This window comes from Acinonyx jubatus, chromosome C1, assembly GCF_027475565.1.
Source record: "Acinonyx jubatus isolate Ajub_Pintada_27869175 chromosome C1, VMU_Ajub_asm_v1.0, whole genome shotgun sequence".
NCBI classification, from domain to species: domain Eukaryota; kingdom Metazoa; phylum Chordata; class Mammalia; order Carnivora; family Felidae; genus Acinonyx; species Acinonyx jubatus.
The window spans coordinates 158,565,148-158,582,866 of record NC_069381.1 but is presented as its reverse complement, the minus strand read 5'-3'; the positions used below and the strand labels follow the sequence as shown (position 1 = coordinate 158,582,866).

At 37.8% G+C, this 17,719-nt stretch overlaps 1 protein-coding gene and 1 long non-coding RNA gene across 2 annotated transcripts in view; one reads left to right on the top strand and one right to left on the bottom strand.

Moving 5' to 3' along the window:
• The window catches only part of LOC128314066 (uncharacterized), a 158,769-nt gene that overhangs the window by 6,160 nt on the left and 134,890 nt on the right, over nucleotides 1-17,719 (bottom strand). The window lies entirely within an intron of this gene.
• LOC106988842 (translation initiation factor IF-2-like) overlaps nucleotides 1-17,719 on the top strand; it is a 51,071-nt gene that overhangs the window by 12,807 nt on the left and 20,545 nt on the right. The window lies entirely within an intron of this gene.

Genomic DNA, 17,719 nt, shown 5'->3' with positions numbered 1-17,719 from the left:
TTTGCTCGAAATGGTGCTTTTGAGATTCATCCAAGTTGCTACATAGAAGCTTCACTTATGTGTATTGCTGCATAGTATTCCACTGCCTGGATCACAATTTGTTTCCTGTTCTCCTGGTTATTTGCAGCTTAGGCATATACTGAAGGAAGCTGCTAAGAACATTTATGTACTCTTTTCTTTTTGGACATATGCAATCATTTATTTTGGTATAAACCCAGGACTGTACTTTCTGGGTCAATAGGGGTAGGTTTATATTATTAGTTTTTCAAAGTGATTGCACTGTTTTATACTCCCACCTGCAATGTATGAGAGTCCCGATTACTTTACATCCTCATCAACACTAGAAGTTGTCACTCTGTTTGATTAAGCCTTTCGGGTGTGTATGAAATGATATTTCATTGTGGTTTTAATATGCATTTTTCCAATGCCTAATGATGAGCTCCTTTTCATATGCTCATTAATCATTCAGACATCTTCTTTTATGAAGTGTTTATTCAAGTCTTCTGTCCACATTTTATGTGTTTTTTAGACCACATCCCATTTCCAAATTCTGTATTAGTTAATCTGTAGCTATGTATCAAATTACTCTATACCTTGACAGCTGAAGGCAACAAACCTTTATTGTCTCACAGAATCTCTGAGGATCAGGAACCTGAGAGCAGGGTGGTTGGATTCTGGCTCAGAGACTCAGGTTGCAGGTGAGCTATTGGCCAGGGTTTCAGTCATAGCAAGGCTCAACTAGGGCCAGAGACTGCACTTCTAAGCTCGCTCACACGTGCTTAATTGTAAATAAACGTATGATTTCTGTTAGGCCAGTGAAATGTTGAAAAGATTAAAGACCCCCACCTCTTGGTGCCCAGGATCTCAGTTTGAAAGAATTCATCTAAAGGAATAGATGGTGGCAAAGAAAGACCGAGGGTCCTGCAAGCAGTTGACAGGGACGGGGCAAGGAAGGAGCATTAGAAATCTAAAAATATTCAGACCCAAAGAAGTGTAACTGTTTAAAATAGCCCACTTTCATTAAGCTCCCACTATCTCAGAGTTTAAAAGAATAAATCATGGCAGAGTGTTTATAGTCCTCCATAAACGGTCATTAGATCAAGCAACCTGACCTGTGGAAACCTACGCCAATATTAGAATCCACTATGTGGAAAAAGCCACATGAGAAAACATTCATTGAAGATTACTTATTAGAAAACTAAATTGTGGAATTGTTGAAGAAAATACATATTTCCTCAAAAGAATACCAAGAAATTATTAAAAGTGGTTGTTGTGACTGCTTAAGATATAATAGTATAGAAAATACTTAGGAGGTGCCTGGGTGGCTCAGTCAGTTGAGCATCCAACTTTGACTCATGTCATGATCTCACTCACAGCTTGTGGGTTCAAGCCCCAGGTCCAGCTCTGTGCTGACAGCTCAGAGCCTGGAGCCTGCTTAGGATTCTGTCTCCTGCTCTCTGCCCCTTTCCTGCTCACACTCTGTCTCTCTCTCTCTCTCAAAATAAATAAATACAATTAAAAAAAAGAAAAAAAAAGAAAATTCTTAGGACATAATATTTGGTGGAAGAACAGATGAAAATTGTAGCAATGTGATGTTATTTATAAATGCACATAGAAAAAAATTGAGAAGCAAGAGAAAAGTATAATATTTGTATTAGAAATGACAGGGTAATAGGTAAATTATCTCCCTACTTCCCAAATTTTCTATATATTTTTATAAGTTAAAATGTCTAAAGTTACCAATTGCCATCAGACATTAAATTTGATAAAAGCTAAGTATAAATTATCTGAATTTTTTCCCAATTCATTTATTTTCCTCAATCTTTTCATGTGAAATTTCCAAACCTACAGAAAAGTTGTAAAACTAGAATGATAAGTGCCTATGTATCTTTCACCTAGATTCACTGGCTATTACCACATCTGTTTTATGTCTCCATGTATAATACACACACATACTTTGTTTTCTGAACATTTGAGAGTAAGTGACAGACATTTTGACACCATGGTCTTAAATACTACAGCACATATCTTCTAAGAAAAAGGACATTATTCTACCTTCTATGATTATCACACTCAAGGAACTTAACATTAATACAATTCTATTATGTAATATAAAGTTCATGTTCATATTTCTCCAATAAATCTCTTTTATGTCTTTGTTCAGCTTTATCTAAGATTCAAAGATCACACATTGTATTATACCTTTTTAGTCTCTTTTGATCTAAAACAACCCCTTCCCAGTGTTTTTTCTTTCTTTTTTTTTCAATTCCTTCATGACACTGACATTTTAAGAAGATTCTAGGCCAGTTATTTTGGAGAAAATCCTTCAATTTAGATGTGTCTGACTGTTTCCTCATGATTAAAAACTACCTGAATTTCTTGGCTAACTTATCAATCTTATTTTGTGTTGAAAAGTATTATTCTTTCCCAGGTGGCCAGTATTTTCATGTCCCATGAACATAGGAAATCTTTAACGTGTTTCTTTACAGATTAAGCTGATATTTTTGGTGGGTGCACTATTAGTTGGACTCAGATACGTGCATCTGAACTTTAACATTTTGTCATCTAGAAAATAGTAACCAAGAACATGTAGCTTGGGGCACCTGGATGGCTCAGTCGGGTAAGCGACCGACTTCAGCTCAGGTCATGATCTCATTGTTCGTAGGTTCAAGCCTCACATCGGGCTCTGTGCTGACAGCTCAGAGCCTGGAGCCTGCTTCAGATTCTGTGTCTCCCTCTCTCTCTGCCCTTCCCTCACTCACACTCTGTCTCTCTCTCTCTCTCTCTCTCTCTCAAAAAATAAGATAAACATTAAAAAACTAAAAAAAAAAAGAACACTTAGCTTAAGAAATCCAAGCACTTGAGAGCCACTGTAAGTAAACTCTAATTTCCACAGCAGAAATTATAGAGTTCTGTCTGCTTTTTAACCACTTACAGCTTAACCAGGGAATGTTTCCTATTCTTTGTTTCCTTGTATTTTGGGCCAGTCTAAAAACCAAACTGGGAGTTGCTTGGTCATCAAATTAAAGATATGTGGTCACAATCCTACAAAATAAAACCATTTGCCTAGCCACTGCTCAGCTGGGGGGAGTATGTGTGCCTTCAAAACTGTCTTACTAGGACTTTTGATCCCTGAAAATACCTGATTTCTGAACTAAACAAGCAGAATCTAGACAAAGGGAAGTCTGAATTACATTTATATCTTTGCCTGTCAAAGCTGCCAATAAATCACACAATTTGTATAAATGAAAGCTATGACAACAATGTTGCCTGAATAGTAAGTGTCTCTTACTTGAGACTTAAAAAATCTGGGTTATATTTCTAGGAACAGCCTAGTAAATGCACTCACAGACATTGGCTTAACCCCAGGGATGACGAAGTTTTTTGAACCCGGGCCATCACTCTTACCTCACTTGCCCATGACAGTTATTGCCAATTAATCACAGTGTTCTTTTCTATTAGCCTGGACACTGCCTCAGAAAATTTTCCAACACAGCACTATAGGCAACCACTGATAATAATTTTGAGTCAGTACATCACACAAGATCCTTATAACACTGAATAGAAATAAGAGTATTTTCTAAATCTCTTCTAGGTTTTAGCTTCTCACCTTTACCTGCACATGAATGACAAGGGCCTAGGACAGTGTTTCTTATGAATGACCTATAGACAACTGGTAAGCCTGGTTAAAAAAAACAATCTCATAATCAGAGCATGTTAATTAGGTAATAGGACAAGGGAAGGAAAAGAGAGAGTTAGGGTTAGCTATTTGCTGTGGTAAATTGACTTCAATCTATATAATAGCTGAAACAAAATAGAAGTTCATTTCTTGATATTAAATAATTCAATTCATTCCAGATTGTGGGGATGGAAGTGTGTGAGCTCCATTCTACACTCCATTCACCATTAGGGACCCAGGCTGATGGAGCTTCTGCTATCTTAAGCACCAGATCGCTGTGGGCATTTACATCTAACTGATCTAGGAGAAAGAGCATGGAGGAGCTTTGAATGGTCAGCCTGAAAGTAGCTCACAGCAATTCTGCAATATTCTGTTGGCTAAGACACAGTTACATGGCTGTACTTAACTAAGTCGGTCAGGAAAGTATAGCACGTGATAGGGCAAATTCTTCCCAATGGCACAATATTATAAAAGGGAGCATAAACGTTTGGTGGTCAGCCAGCCATCTCTGCCTGCAAAGACGAACTTTTCCTTGAAACTCCATGGATTCTTATAGGACAGAGGAATGGTGATAGCACTGGAGCATGCCTAGCAGTATGCCACAGGCTTAATATTTGAGCCTTTTCATATCTCCAGCCCATATGGCTCAGCCAAATGTGAAGGTGAAATTGATGATAGTGAAAATTATTAACTCTACACTGCATTACTGAAAGTTTTGTGGAATTTTAGTCTCTAGGATATCTTTAAGATGCATAGAGTAAGAATTCCATTTCTACCTGCAATATAGAAAACAAACAAGAACATTATTCCCATCCTAGAAATAACAAAAACTACAGATAAAATACAAAATCATCATTTTTCTTGAACCCATCAGATAGCTGAGGCCATTGGGCAACCAGACAGCCTAGAATCCTAAGAATATAGGATACAAACTCCGGCTCACCTTTGGCAGAGTATAAGAAGAAGAGATGTTGATTGTCAGACAAATACATAAGAATTAAGCTAAAATTCCTAACCAATTGCAGGGAATCTGACTTTAGTCTAACGGACAGTATGGAACCTCTGGGAGACAGAGACAGAAGAGGAATTCACACTTACTCACAAGCTTTTCTCCACAGACCTCCATCGGTGCTCATGAGAAAGATTGGAGTCAGGGCAGGGAACCAGAGTGAGCATTTCTCTTTGGTACAAGCTGGAGAAGGGGAGTACAGTTGCTGTGGGGAAGTCACAAAGCCCCACTTAGATGCTTTTCTAAGGAAAAGATGCCTCAAGCCACTGGGGGAGGGGCAGAAATAAAGACTCACTGCAAAGATAGTTTGGCTGCCATGGAAAGGAGAGGCAGAATCACTTAGAAATCCCACCCTTCTCAGAAATACAAGAAGACTGAGGTTGGAACAGAGTTAACACCCAGCAACACTAAGTAATAAGCAATAGCAGTCTGCTCCTTGGGGATAGGCAAGAGTGGAGAGAAAGTCACCTTTGTGGTGCAGGTATACAGGAAGGCTAATATCTGAGGGTAGAGCAGCAACATTGAGAACAGTCCCCTGGTACCCAAGCCCCAACCTAAGTACAAGCTACTACTAGAGGACTTTGAAGCCAGTTGTCCACAGAAGCTAACCACTGCAACAAAACCCAGTTCAACTGCTAATAATTCAACCCCACACACAGAGCCTAGCAGAAGAAAAGGGATGTCCATTTCCAGGCAAAAAAAATCCACTTATCTCTGTCACTAGTATCCTACATACAATGTCTGGTGTTCAATCAAAAATAATGAGACAAATAAGAAGATGAGGAAAAACAGTCTAATATCATGAGATAAAGCAATCAACAGAGCTAGACCCAGAGATGACTCAGATGTTGGAATTAACAGGTAATTTAAACTATTGTTAATATGCAGAATGTTCTAGTGGAAAAGGCAGATAATATGTATGAACTGATAGGAATTTCAGAGGAAAGATGGAAACAGTAAGAAAACATCTAAAGGGAATTGAGGAAACAAAACAAGCTGGAAACAGAGATAAATAAATATTTCTTACATCTGACACTAAGTTAAAACCCACTGAGATGCTACTACATACCTATCAGAATGTTTAAAATTAAAAAGACCTGACTATACCATATGCTGGCCAGGATGTAAAGCAACTGGAACTCTCATACATTGCTGATGATACAAAATGATACAGCTACTTTAGAATACTTTGTATATTTCTTACATATATTTATATATATAAGCAAGTTCTATATATTTATATATTATTTTTTAATTTATTTTTTTAATGTTTATTTTTGAGAGAGAGAGAGAGAGAACATGAGTGGGGGGGGCGTGCCAGAGGGGCGTTGGGCAGAGAAAGAGGGAGACACAGAATCAAAAGAAGGCTCCAGGCTCTGAGGTGTCAGCACAGAGCCCAATGTGAGGCTCAAACTCAAGAACCGCGAGATCATTACCTGAGCTGAAGTCGGACGCGTAACCAACTGAGCCACCCAGGCACACCACTTAAGTAATATTTTTAAAAATAAAGTTAAATATACACTTGCAACATTGACCCAAAAACCTGTATGTGAATATTTATACTGACTTTATTCATAATTACCAAAGGCTGGAGACAGCCCATTATCTTTCAGTTGGTGTATGGATAAACAAAGTGTGGCATATCCATACAATAGAATACTACTCTGCAGTAAAAGAAAAAACCACTGGTACAACCCAGCAAGTTGGATAAATCTCAACTGCATTATGCTAAGTAAAAGGAGAAAAGCTAGAAGAGCTGTATACCGTATGACTCCATTTATAGGGCATTCTGGAAAAGGCCAAGGTATAAAGCCAGAAGCAAATCAGAGGGTGCTAGAGCTGGAGGTACATGGAGGTCTTGACTACAAAAGAAACTGTCTAGATGATGGACCCATTCTATACCTTGGGTGTAGTGGTAGTGTACAACTTCATGCTTTTGTCCAAATTCCTAGAAATGTACACTACAAAACATCAAACTGTTACACTAAAAAAATAATAAGCAATTGCATTAAAAAATACAATAAATGAGACAGGAACTCTGCCATACAATTTTTTTTTTCAATCCTCTAGTATACTCGCTTGAAAAAAATATCAGGGGTGTCTGGCTCAAGGGTGCAGTCAAGCCAGGCTGCAGCCATCTCAAGACCCTACTTGAGCTTGAGGATCCATCTCCAAACTCACCCATGGGAGCACAGCATTAATTCACCAATACACAGGCACCTCACAACAGAGCTTCCCCTAGTTCAAGTGATGAGAGAGAGCTCAAGCAGTATCTTTTATAATATAGTCTCAGAAATAACATATCACCATTTTTACCATATTCTATTGGCCAACCCTGGTATAAGGTAGGAGGGAACTCCACAGGTTGTAAATATCAGGAGGTAGGGATTATTGATGCCATCTTGGAGGCTGGCTATCATAGGTAGGGATCTCTGCATTTATAAATAAATACAAGTTGTAATTTTATTGAGTTGTAAAGGATTCTTTCATAGGACTTAGACGAACAGAAAGCATTGATAAAGTGTTATTCCAACCAAGGAGAAACTCCTTAGCAACATGAAAATATTGGTTTAGTTATCTAGACTCAGAATCGCAGTTCATTCAATGTCTATTTTTATCTCTGTATTTTAGATTTATTCAGCTGCTGAATGTGAAGAAAGGCCCATTTAACATTATCACAGGTATATGAGTAAATCTGAAAAACACACTTTTTGAGCTCACACATATAGTAATTCCAGTAATAAGAAAATCGTTTATTAAATTAGAAGATTAAGCCAACCTAATCAGATAGTTTACTAATGAGTGTCTATTTTAGCCACACCTGCAGAAACGGTATAGGCTGAGAAAAGTGAAGGTGAATGTGTGGGCCAAGTAAACATTTAAAAAAATCAAAGCCCTATTTCTTTTTTAAAATTTTGTTTAAAAATGTTTATTTATCTTTGAGAGACAGAGAGATAGAGTGTGAGTGGGTGAGGGGCAGAGAGACAGAGAGGGAGACACAGAATCCAAAGGAGGCTCCAGGCTCTGAGCTGTCAGCATAGAGCCCAGCTCCGGGCTTAAACTCACTAACTGCAAGATCATGACCTGAGCTGATGTTGGATGCTTAACCGACTGAGCCACCCAGGTGCCCCTCAGAGCCCTATTTTTAACATAGTTCCACCATCTTTTTATTAATGAGCATGCCATCTACACATCTGCATTTCCTAAATCTCAAGGGCAGGTTTTCAATTTTATTCATTTCTGCTACTGGATTGAATTTTTTAAAATTATAAATGCTTTATAAATTTGTGGCAACTTTAAAATAAAGGCTAAAATTAAAATATAATGAAATGTCTCCTGTCACCTTAAAATTATTAATCATAATTATGATATTCCAGATTGTAATATACACATTTATTAAATGCCTTAGAAAAATAGCATGATAGTTTTAATTATTTCATCTATAGATCACTATACAAAGAATACATATTTAACCATTGAAGTCCAGCCCTTCAAAGCTTCTTAAAACATACATTTTTGAGATGATTATGATTTTGTCTGGATGTTGCCGTTACATTCTGGTTTTTATTATACTACTTTTTGGCCAGCCAGTTCACATAAAACAGCTTTCATTTTTTCATTGTAGAAATAAACTTTCACTCAAAGGTGGAAAGGTGTTAAAAGCACCGAATAGTCTTCCACCATGTTTTGTTTTCTCTGTGTCCTACCCTACTGATTCAGTATCCAGTCACAAAGGTTGTAGTTCTGTGAGGGAGGCAGTTGTCACATAATGCTTCAAGCTTATGTGAAGGTTTCTCACAAAAAGGCCCAGCCAGGTTTTGTGTTCCTGGGCTGTCTAAAAAGTTTAGATAAAATACACTATGGGTCTGAGAGGTCTCCATTGTGTTCTTCAAATTAGTGGTTGTTATAGGAGCTGTGTGAGTTTAAAGGGGATTAATTTCTGGGTCTTCAAATTCTATATTATTCATGCTTAAATCTGATATGTCTGAGAACATGTGCTTGATCAAGGCACTGTGCCAGTCTCCTTCCCAGCTTCTCATTCCCGGTGACCTTTACCCTACTGCATAAAATAAGGGCAGACTCCTCACTCATTCGGAATCCCCAGGGTACAAGGGCCTCCAGGGAAGCTACTTTGATCAAAGCAGTGATTTGTGTCTCAGCTGGCTAATTTCAAGAAAGAGGAAATAAAAATTCCCACAAGTATTTCTGCTGATGAATATTACATTTTCAAGAATTCCAGACATATATTGCAACTGAGTTAGTATTTTATATTTTCTCGTATATTCATTAGGACTCATAAGAGAAAATTTGTAATTGACTATTTCACGAAGATAATTAAGGAAAATCTATATTTGTTTTTTACTTGGATACAGTTCCTACTTGTTCTTATTGGTCAACAACTTCCTACCAGTTTATTGTTATCCTGTGATGTGGTTATCAGATGTATGTTAGCTTAACAAGAATGTTTTTGTGGATTCTACTGTAAACAGTCATTAATACAACTTTTGAAAATACTGTGTGTAAAAATACCTAATAATTTACTTTTGCCACCAATTTCCACAGAATCCAGTCACATTCTAGCAATATATATCTATTGATACATGCACTAATTTAAAAAGGAAAAAGAGATCCACCTCATTAAGAGTTATACTTCTAGTAACACTCTACTTATTATGCTTAGTAATTATTAAATTTAATAGTGCATTTATGTTATTATGTTTAATTGTGTCTAATAACTGTGATGATACCCTAAATCCAGGAGAAAAATTTAACACTCAGCTTTATCAATACAGGAAGCATGTATTTTAAATAGCAACATATACATATTTTTTACTGCAGAAAAGTATGATGAGATGATTAATTTTTTTAACTTTTAATATAAAGAACAAAATTCTTTCGTTCTAAATCAGTGGTTCCAGTATTCTGTTCCCAGATCTATTGTAAAATCAGGCATTTCTTTTCATTTCTCCATTTGTCTTCATTTAGCCAAACAGAAAATAGGCATGATAATAATTTTCCTTGTGGTAAGAGATATGAGTGGAATTCCTATATGAAAAAAACCTATAGGATAGTAAACCACATTGTATGCTAAGTTACATGTGAACTACTGACAGGTTGGAATTTAAAAAATTCACTTACCTTGTTCTTTTTATATTTGCTAGAATTTATTACAGAAGAATCTGAAAATAGATGAACAACCACTGTCCCAGGGTTTTAACAAAAGAGATAATTCAGAATCTCAAAGCTTTAAGACAGGATCTTCTAACTATAGCTTTTAAACCTTTTCCTTTTACCATCTTACTATGATGATATTTTACATAAACACACATGTATTCTTTTAACAAAATATGAGAAAGGCAGATTAAGAATTTTAAAATTTCATATTTTTAAATCTTCTATAATCTCTGCCCCTCCTTTTGAGCCAACAGTTCTTAACAGCCTTCTAGAAATTTGTAGATACATAAATTGCCTGGACCACAATTCCTATTTTCATCACCAAGTGGTACTAACTGTAGTTTCTTCATTAAGGAAATGAAATATATTATTTTATTCACACATTTAACAACAACAAAAAAGTAGTCAGCATTTCCTATGGACCTAGCCTGTGCTAAATTGCTAGGCAGAGAAGTGGTATTACCTTATGTGGGAGGGTAAACTGGAGGGGAGGGGTATGTACAATTGGGGATAAAAGTGATTAATGCAATATGTTGGTACTCAGAGTCTGGAAGTGGATCTGGAAGGTCTGGAAAGAAACTGAAAGATTATACAGTTCTTAATCTCAGTCACAAAAGGTATCTTTAATATTCAACATTGTCATGAGGACAATTACAGAAATCGAAGGAGAGAAGAAAATGTCAAGTGAAATTTGGCATAAGTCAATAATTCAGTCTAGGCTTAAAGATGATTATCTCCAGGGGTGCCTGGGTGGCTCAGTCCGTTAAGCATTTGCCTTCGGCTCAGGTCACCGATCTTGTGGTACGCAGGTTCGAGCCCCATGTCGGGCTCTGTGCTGACAGCTAAGAGCTTGGAGCCTGTTTTGGATTCTCTCTCGTGCTCTCTCTCTCTCTCTCTCTCTCTCTTTCTCTGCCCCTCCCCCGTTCATGCTGTCTCTGTCTCTCTCTCAAAAATAAACATTAAAAAAATTTTTTTTAAAGATGATTATCTCTGAGCCTACCTTTACAACATAGGAAAAAATTTCAGGTATGCAGTAAAAGTAAAAATAGTTGAACAAATAACTTTCCACATCTCTTCCAACAATAGACTTGTATCAGGTTATACTCCAAGCCCAGAATTAAATTAAAAGAGTTTAGTTATGTGGTTGTGATTGCTTAATGGCATCAGTCTTCACCACAATGTGGGTATAATAGCTAATCCAACTGACAATTAGAACATCCTTGCTTCTAACGGGAAGGCTTTGCACCCCTCAAGGGTGAAGGGTAGGGCAGGGTTGAATAAAAGACTGAAAGCCACCTGTGTGTAGTTTGAGTCCTTGGACAAGGTCACTAATTTTGACACCTCCAGCAGAGGGCAGGCAGGTATAGGGAAAAGAGAGATTTCTCAATTTCATTTACAGGCAGTCCTTGCTTTGCACCCCAGTGCACCATCATAAAAATGGCCGTGCAAGCTGAAACTGCAAAGCAAACTTAATAGGTGGTGGGAAAATTATGCTTGTTCTATGATCTTTAAAATTTTTTGTCAAGACATTAAAACTCTCTTACTGTTAGTTATAGATATATGGGGAAATAGTAAAATTAGTATCTATTTAGTACATTATTATTTAAAACATTAGGAGCATTGAGTTAAAGTGTTTTATTTCTTTGTTATCAAGAGTACTTTGAACAGTGCTTGCCTAACTGTTGTTGAACTTAGGAAACAAGTATCTTTTCTGTGCCTTCCCTAATTTCTAAATTTGGGTCAGCTTCTAACATGTTATCCTTCAGACTTTCAATGTCAACATCTTCAAGATCTTTAACAGTAGCTCTTTGGGACTAGTGCTCTGGAAGGATACCTCACACACTGTTTCAATAACTAGTCTTGCCTCAGGTACCAAACCAATGACCTGGATATGGAGAATTTATGAATCTCTGCCAATCCCTGCCCAGACCCCCTGCTAACCTCTATCTAAACCACCCCTTGATTAACTCCTCTGCAACTGACCTTGTGCAACCCAAGTACTCAAGCCCTTAAGGAACTCATTTGATTAAATTCATTTGGACAATTGCCACCTACCAGACAAGTTTCTATTAAACACAGCTTTAAAATTTTTTTTTTACTCAAAATATATTACCAGTTTTCTATCAAGACAATGTTTTGCAGGGACTTTGACACACAAATATGGATAGAAACATCAGAAGAAATGGCTGGCAAACCAGAAAATGCTTGTATCTGGGGAGGAGAAATTAGACGGTGAGGGAGAATGGAACAGGTGACTATTTTTGTTATAAGCCATGACTTTTTACACCATGTGCATCTATTACATGGTTACAAATAAAAATTAAAAAGGAAAATTCTTTAAAAGCACATTTATTTCTTCTGGAATAGTGCAACAATATTCAGTTAAATTTGGTGAATGTTTATGGAACATCTATTACATGCCCAGTGTAATGCCAGGCTGCAGGGAAACAAACCTGACCTGCAAACAGGTCAAACAGGTCACAGTCACCTGAATTCCTCGAACAGAACTTGAATGGCCTTGTGGAATGAGAACCCGGTACACTGCATTTAACTGTCACAATTAGAGTATTAAAAAATTTATGGGGCGCCTGGGTAGCTTAGTTGGTTAAGCGGCCGACTTTGGCTCAGGTCATGATTTCGTGGTTTGTGAGTTCGAGCCCCGCGTCAGGCTCTGTGCTGACAGCTCAGAGCCTGGAGCCTACGTCAGATTCTGTCTCCGTCTCTCTCTGCCCTTCCCCAGCTCCTGCTCTGTTTCACTCTCAAAATTAAGTAAACATTAAACAACATTTTTAAAAATTCAGACAGGGTCTGTATTTGAAATCAGGTATCTTAGAAAAAATATGAAAGATTCTATGGTGTGTTTGAGGGAACTGAGTGTTGTTCCCAAGCCTACATTTATTTATAGTTAAGATTCGCTGAGAAGTTCTGGTTTTATTCAGTTGAGGTCTTCTGATAATTACTCTTTTGATAGTAAGTTTTCCATGCCACTTATTAAGTTCTTGCTGTGTTCATATCTTGCAAATTTTTATTCTTTCATAGAAAATGGTACACTCATCTTGCCACAGAAATTGCCATAATTAAATTTCTAGTGACCCAATTGCAGCAACCAGAAATGAAAGATTTCTGTTATTATGACTCCTATAATTTTTTGTTTCTTGAATACCACAAGTTCCAGGGACATGAGACATACTCTAATGCATAATAGCTTTTGAAATATTCTTTTTTAATTAAGCTCCACGCCAACATGGGGCTTGAACTCACCATCCCGAGATGAAGAGTCGCATGCCCCACTGACTGAGCTAGCCAGGTGCCCCTAGCTTCTGAAATATCTTTAATGTCCCTAAAATATTAAGATATGCATTCCTTACTAAAAAGATGAAATCTCTAAAGAAAGTTTTTAGTCAAGACATTCTTTTTAAATCTCATCCCAAATTACATCTCTGTTAATCACCAACTCCTCCTCCTACGGCAGCAGTTCTTAACCTTGGTCACATATTAGAATCTCCTGGGAGCTTCTAAAAAAAAAAAAAAAAAAAGACAAAGAGCAGTCCCTAGGGTCCAGCCCCTTAGGGCCCACCCCTAAGAAATTCTGATTTCCTGGGTTACAGGAGGAGCTTAGTCATGTGTGATGTTTAAGATATCCATAAATGCAGTCAGGGTTGAGAACCATTACCTAAAATAGTGTTTCTCGAAGTGTGGTCCTCAGACTAGCAGCACCAGCATCACCCAGGAACTTGTTGCCCATGCAAATCCATAGGCCCACCCACCCCACTAAATGCAAATTCTGGGGGAGGAGCCCAGGAACCTGTATTTTAACTAGCCCTCGAGGTGATTCTGATGCTCACTAAAGTTCAAGCCATTAGACCAAAAGAATATGAAAACAGGAATTGTCAGACGAACGGTGTTATGGAATCAGGGAGAATGAAGCCAGATGGGCTGCCTTCCTGAGGTGTAGGAAGCTCTGTCATAGGCTGGGTGCAGGAGCAGGCCTTGCTGATGACGATTCTTTTTATATAAGAAATTTACCCGGGATTCATCACACTTCGGTGAAGTGAGTCACGCTAACAAACTAGCCCAAGCCTATCTTATATATTTTTGTATGAGATGAGCTAGATTCTTTGGGGATAGAAGAGGAAGGAGAAGGAAAATATTGGAAATCTGGGAAGCGTGGAAATCAGGGGCTCTAAATGTGGAACATAGTGGGGGAGAAGTGATGCTGCACACCTGCGTGTAGATGCGCAGAAACAGAATGAAAAATTAAATCGGCTGGTTTTAGGAGATAATTTCATCCAGCTCTCTAAATGACACCCTGATCCTTTTATCTTTATCATAAAAGTTACACAGTAGACGGGAAGTCCCTTGCGGCAAAATAGGATCATTCATCTCACACCTGGACTATACTTCAGAATGAGCAAATGCTGACATTCTGATCATTTTATAGAATTTCCAGCATTCCGTTGTGGCATGCATGGTGAGTCCCTTTGGACAATATTTTAAATTCCCTTTATTAGCAAGTAGCAGATGGTGAGGCTCCACTGTGCAGTTTTTGCTAAAATAATATCTATGGCAACATGCAGTATGAATGATAGGCAGGCAGTTCAACTCCTAGTGAGTGGAGCCAGTAGCTTGGAAATGGGGAGGTTTCTTCCACCATGTGGCCTCAAGACAAGGATTACCTATATTTATTGAATTATTAAGGTGACACTTATTGTTTTTAAATGAATTCCCAATCTTGGGAGAATCTACTTAATTGTTGTGGGTAATTAACATCTCACATGATCTCAGAAAACTATTTTAAACAGCAGACATTTGGAGTTGAGTTTGGAACCTAAAGCATCAGTGCTCAGCACATTCTAAAGATAAGGAGGACAGTTGCTCAATCCATCCTGATTAATATGATGAGTGCTGTACTCCATATAATCAAAATCTACAGAAGAAATACTCTTCTTGAAATGTCAGAGGCTCGTTCAAGCTGAATTTTTATAAGAAAAAATAATGGCAGGAACCTACCTGGATAGATTGCCAGCAAATTTAAAACAGTATTAAATGCAGTATTTAATCTTTACTTCTTCCTGTGGTTTTTCTCTGACACTCTACAGATAGAGCCAACCACAGATCTTGGAGAACTGGCCACAGAATTATTTGTTGGCCAAATGATTTTGGCCCAATGGGTTTTCCCAGGTAAAGTTGACAAATGAGAGAATTAGATTTCCTTAGGGCAGAAAATGAGTAGCATTAATATAAAGAAGTCCTCTCTAGTCAGGGTAATGTCATTGCAAGGACAAATTGGCAAATAATCTTTTTATTTATCTCTTAAGTATCTTTTACAATAATTTGCCAATTATTCAAGCATAGGATAAATGGATTTATGTTAATAAATAAATTCATTTAGTAAAGAAACTTAGAAAAATACTAATTGTGATAAAGGTCTAGAAATAAGTTAGAATATATAACTTGTGAGGGGTGCCTGGGTGGCTCAGTCGATTGAGTATCCGACTCTTAATCTTAGCTCAGGTCTTGACCTCAAGATCATGAGTTCAGGCCCCACGTTGGGCTCTGGGCTGGACATGAAGCCCACTTAAAAAAAAAAGAATATATAACTTGTGAATATTTGGTAGATTGATACAAATGTCATCTCTTTCTTGTTTTTTATACATTATATTTGTTTGAAGGTGTATAATACTCTAAGATAAGAGAGAGAGGGAGACACAGGGCCTGAAACAGGCTCCAGGCTCTGAGCTGTCAGCACAGAGCCTGATGTGGGGCTCCAACTCATGAACAGTGAGATCATAACCTGAGCTGAAGTTGCACACTTAACCAACTGAGCCACCCACGTGCCCCTCATTGTGGTTTTGATTTACATTTCCCTGACAATGCGTGATGTTGAGCATCTTTTCATGTGTGTGTTGGCCATCTGTATGTCTTCTTTGGAGAAATGTCTGTTCATGTCTTCTGCCCATTTTTTAATTGGATTATTTGGTTTTTTGATGTCGAGTTGTAGAAGTTCTTTATATATTTATATATTTTATCACCTATGTCATTTGCGAATATCTTCTCCCATTCAGTAGGTTGTCTTTTATTTTTGTTGGTTGTTTCCTTTGCTATGCAAAAGCTTTTTATTTTTATGTAGTCCCAATAGTTTATTTTTGCTTTTGTTTCCCTTGCCTCAGGAAACATATCTAGAAAAATGTTGTTACAGCTAATGTCAGAGACATTACTGCGTATGCTCTCTTCTAGGATTTTTATGGTTTCAAGGCTCACACTTAGGTCCTTAATCCATTTTGAATTTAATTTTGTGTATGGTGTAAGAAAGTAGTACAGTTTCATTCTTTTGCATGTAGATGTTGGATTTTCAAAAAAAAAAAAGCCATTTGTTGAAGAAATTGTTGTGTGTATTTAAATGAAGCAAAAGCAGGGCTTGGAAAAATAGTAGACCCTCAACACACAGAATAAAAGAGTATTTCTTTTATTTCCTATCTTTCCATTCCTTTTTTTTTTTTTTAAGTACCTTGAAGGAACAGGATCCTAATGGCTTCTGTCATAAAACAAAATCAGGATGCTAAACTCTTAAATTCTTGAGAGGTCTCTTCTAGTCTTACAACTTTGAGAATATTGCCTTAGGTTAGCAAAGGATATTTACTTAAAGGTAGTACAGAATATAATTTTCTTAATTCAGTGCTATGAATCAGGAACGGTTTTTACTCTGGGTTTTAACTCTGGAGACTGGAAAATTCACTTCCTATAATTGAGGATAAAGAGAGTTAAGGATGGACCAAGAGTAGCTGGCTAGATCCCTCTGCCCTCCCTTGTCTCCTGCCTTCATATCTCTCTGCTGTGGTCACCCCCAGAGATGGAACAGACCCCTCACTCAAAACTGGGTCAGGTGTCCAGACTAGTGATGAGGCACATGCACCAAGAGGGTATGAATAGGTTTATTTCTCACATGTTGTGTCCTTTCAGAGAAAGCAGGACAGCCTCCCGAGAAAGACTGAAAATGGCTTGAGAGCAAGAAAGGGAGACTGGCTTTGGCTTTTATTGTGGTTAGGCAGCCCCTGAAAACAGAGTTCAAAGTTCCTTGGCAGCAGTCATAGCTTGCACATTCACCTTCTATGGGAATTAGAACCTCCAACCCTGCAGAGTCTGGAATTGTGGGGATGATAAGTGCATAATCTCACCGTGGGTCATTAAGAATGATGGTAAGTGGGGCTACTTTTCTTTTGCTCTTTGTTCCCAGAAACACATATTTTATCCCTTTGAGGACACAGTGGTATACAGGTCCCTGATTTAAAAGCCCCATCTGACCAATTATTTTGGACCACTCTTGGTACTACCTGTGTTAGTTTGGGTTCTCTAAGAAGCAGATGCTAAAATGGAATTAGATATGTAAAAGAATTATTGCAGAAAACACCTGTTAAGGGTAAAAGAGGAGAGCACAGAAGGAGGAAGAGGGGCACCTTTAGACCATGATGCAGATCCGACACCTGAAAAAGGAAGGAAGATCAGTGCACTGTTCTCATACCCCTTCCTGGTCATTTACTGACCAAGTACAGCCCAGCAAAAGTGTGGCCTCAGTGTGAACACGGTGCAGAATCCAAAACTGTGGCAGCTAGAGGCTGCCAGTCAACTGTGCTCACCACGGCATGTTTGAAAGGAGATCAGAGCAGTGTACCTCCATGACTGCCACAGACAATGGGACATGTTTCCAGGGTCATGATTCTTGTTAACACCCTTTCAGAGACTGTGTAAAGAATTACATTCTTTTTTTAATAACATTTTGACCAATTTGGATTTTGCTACTGAAACTACATCATACAAGGCTTCAATGGTTAAATTTAAATATCTACCATGTAACACAG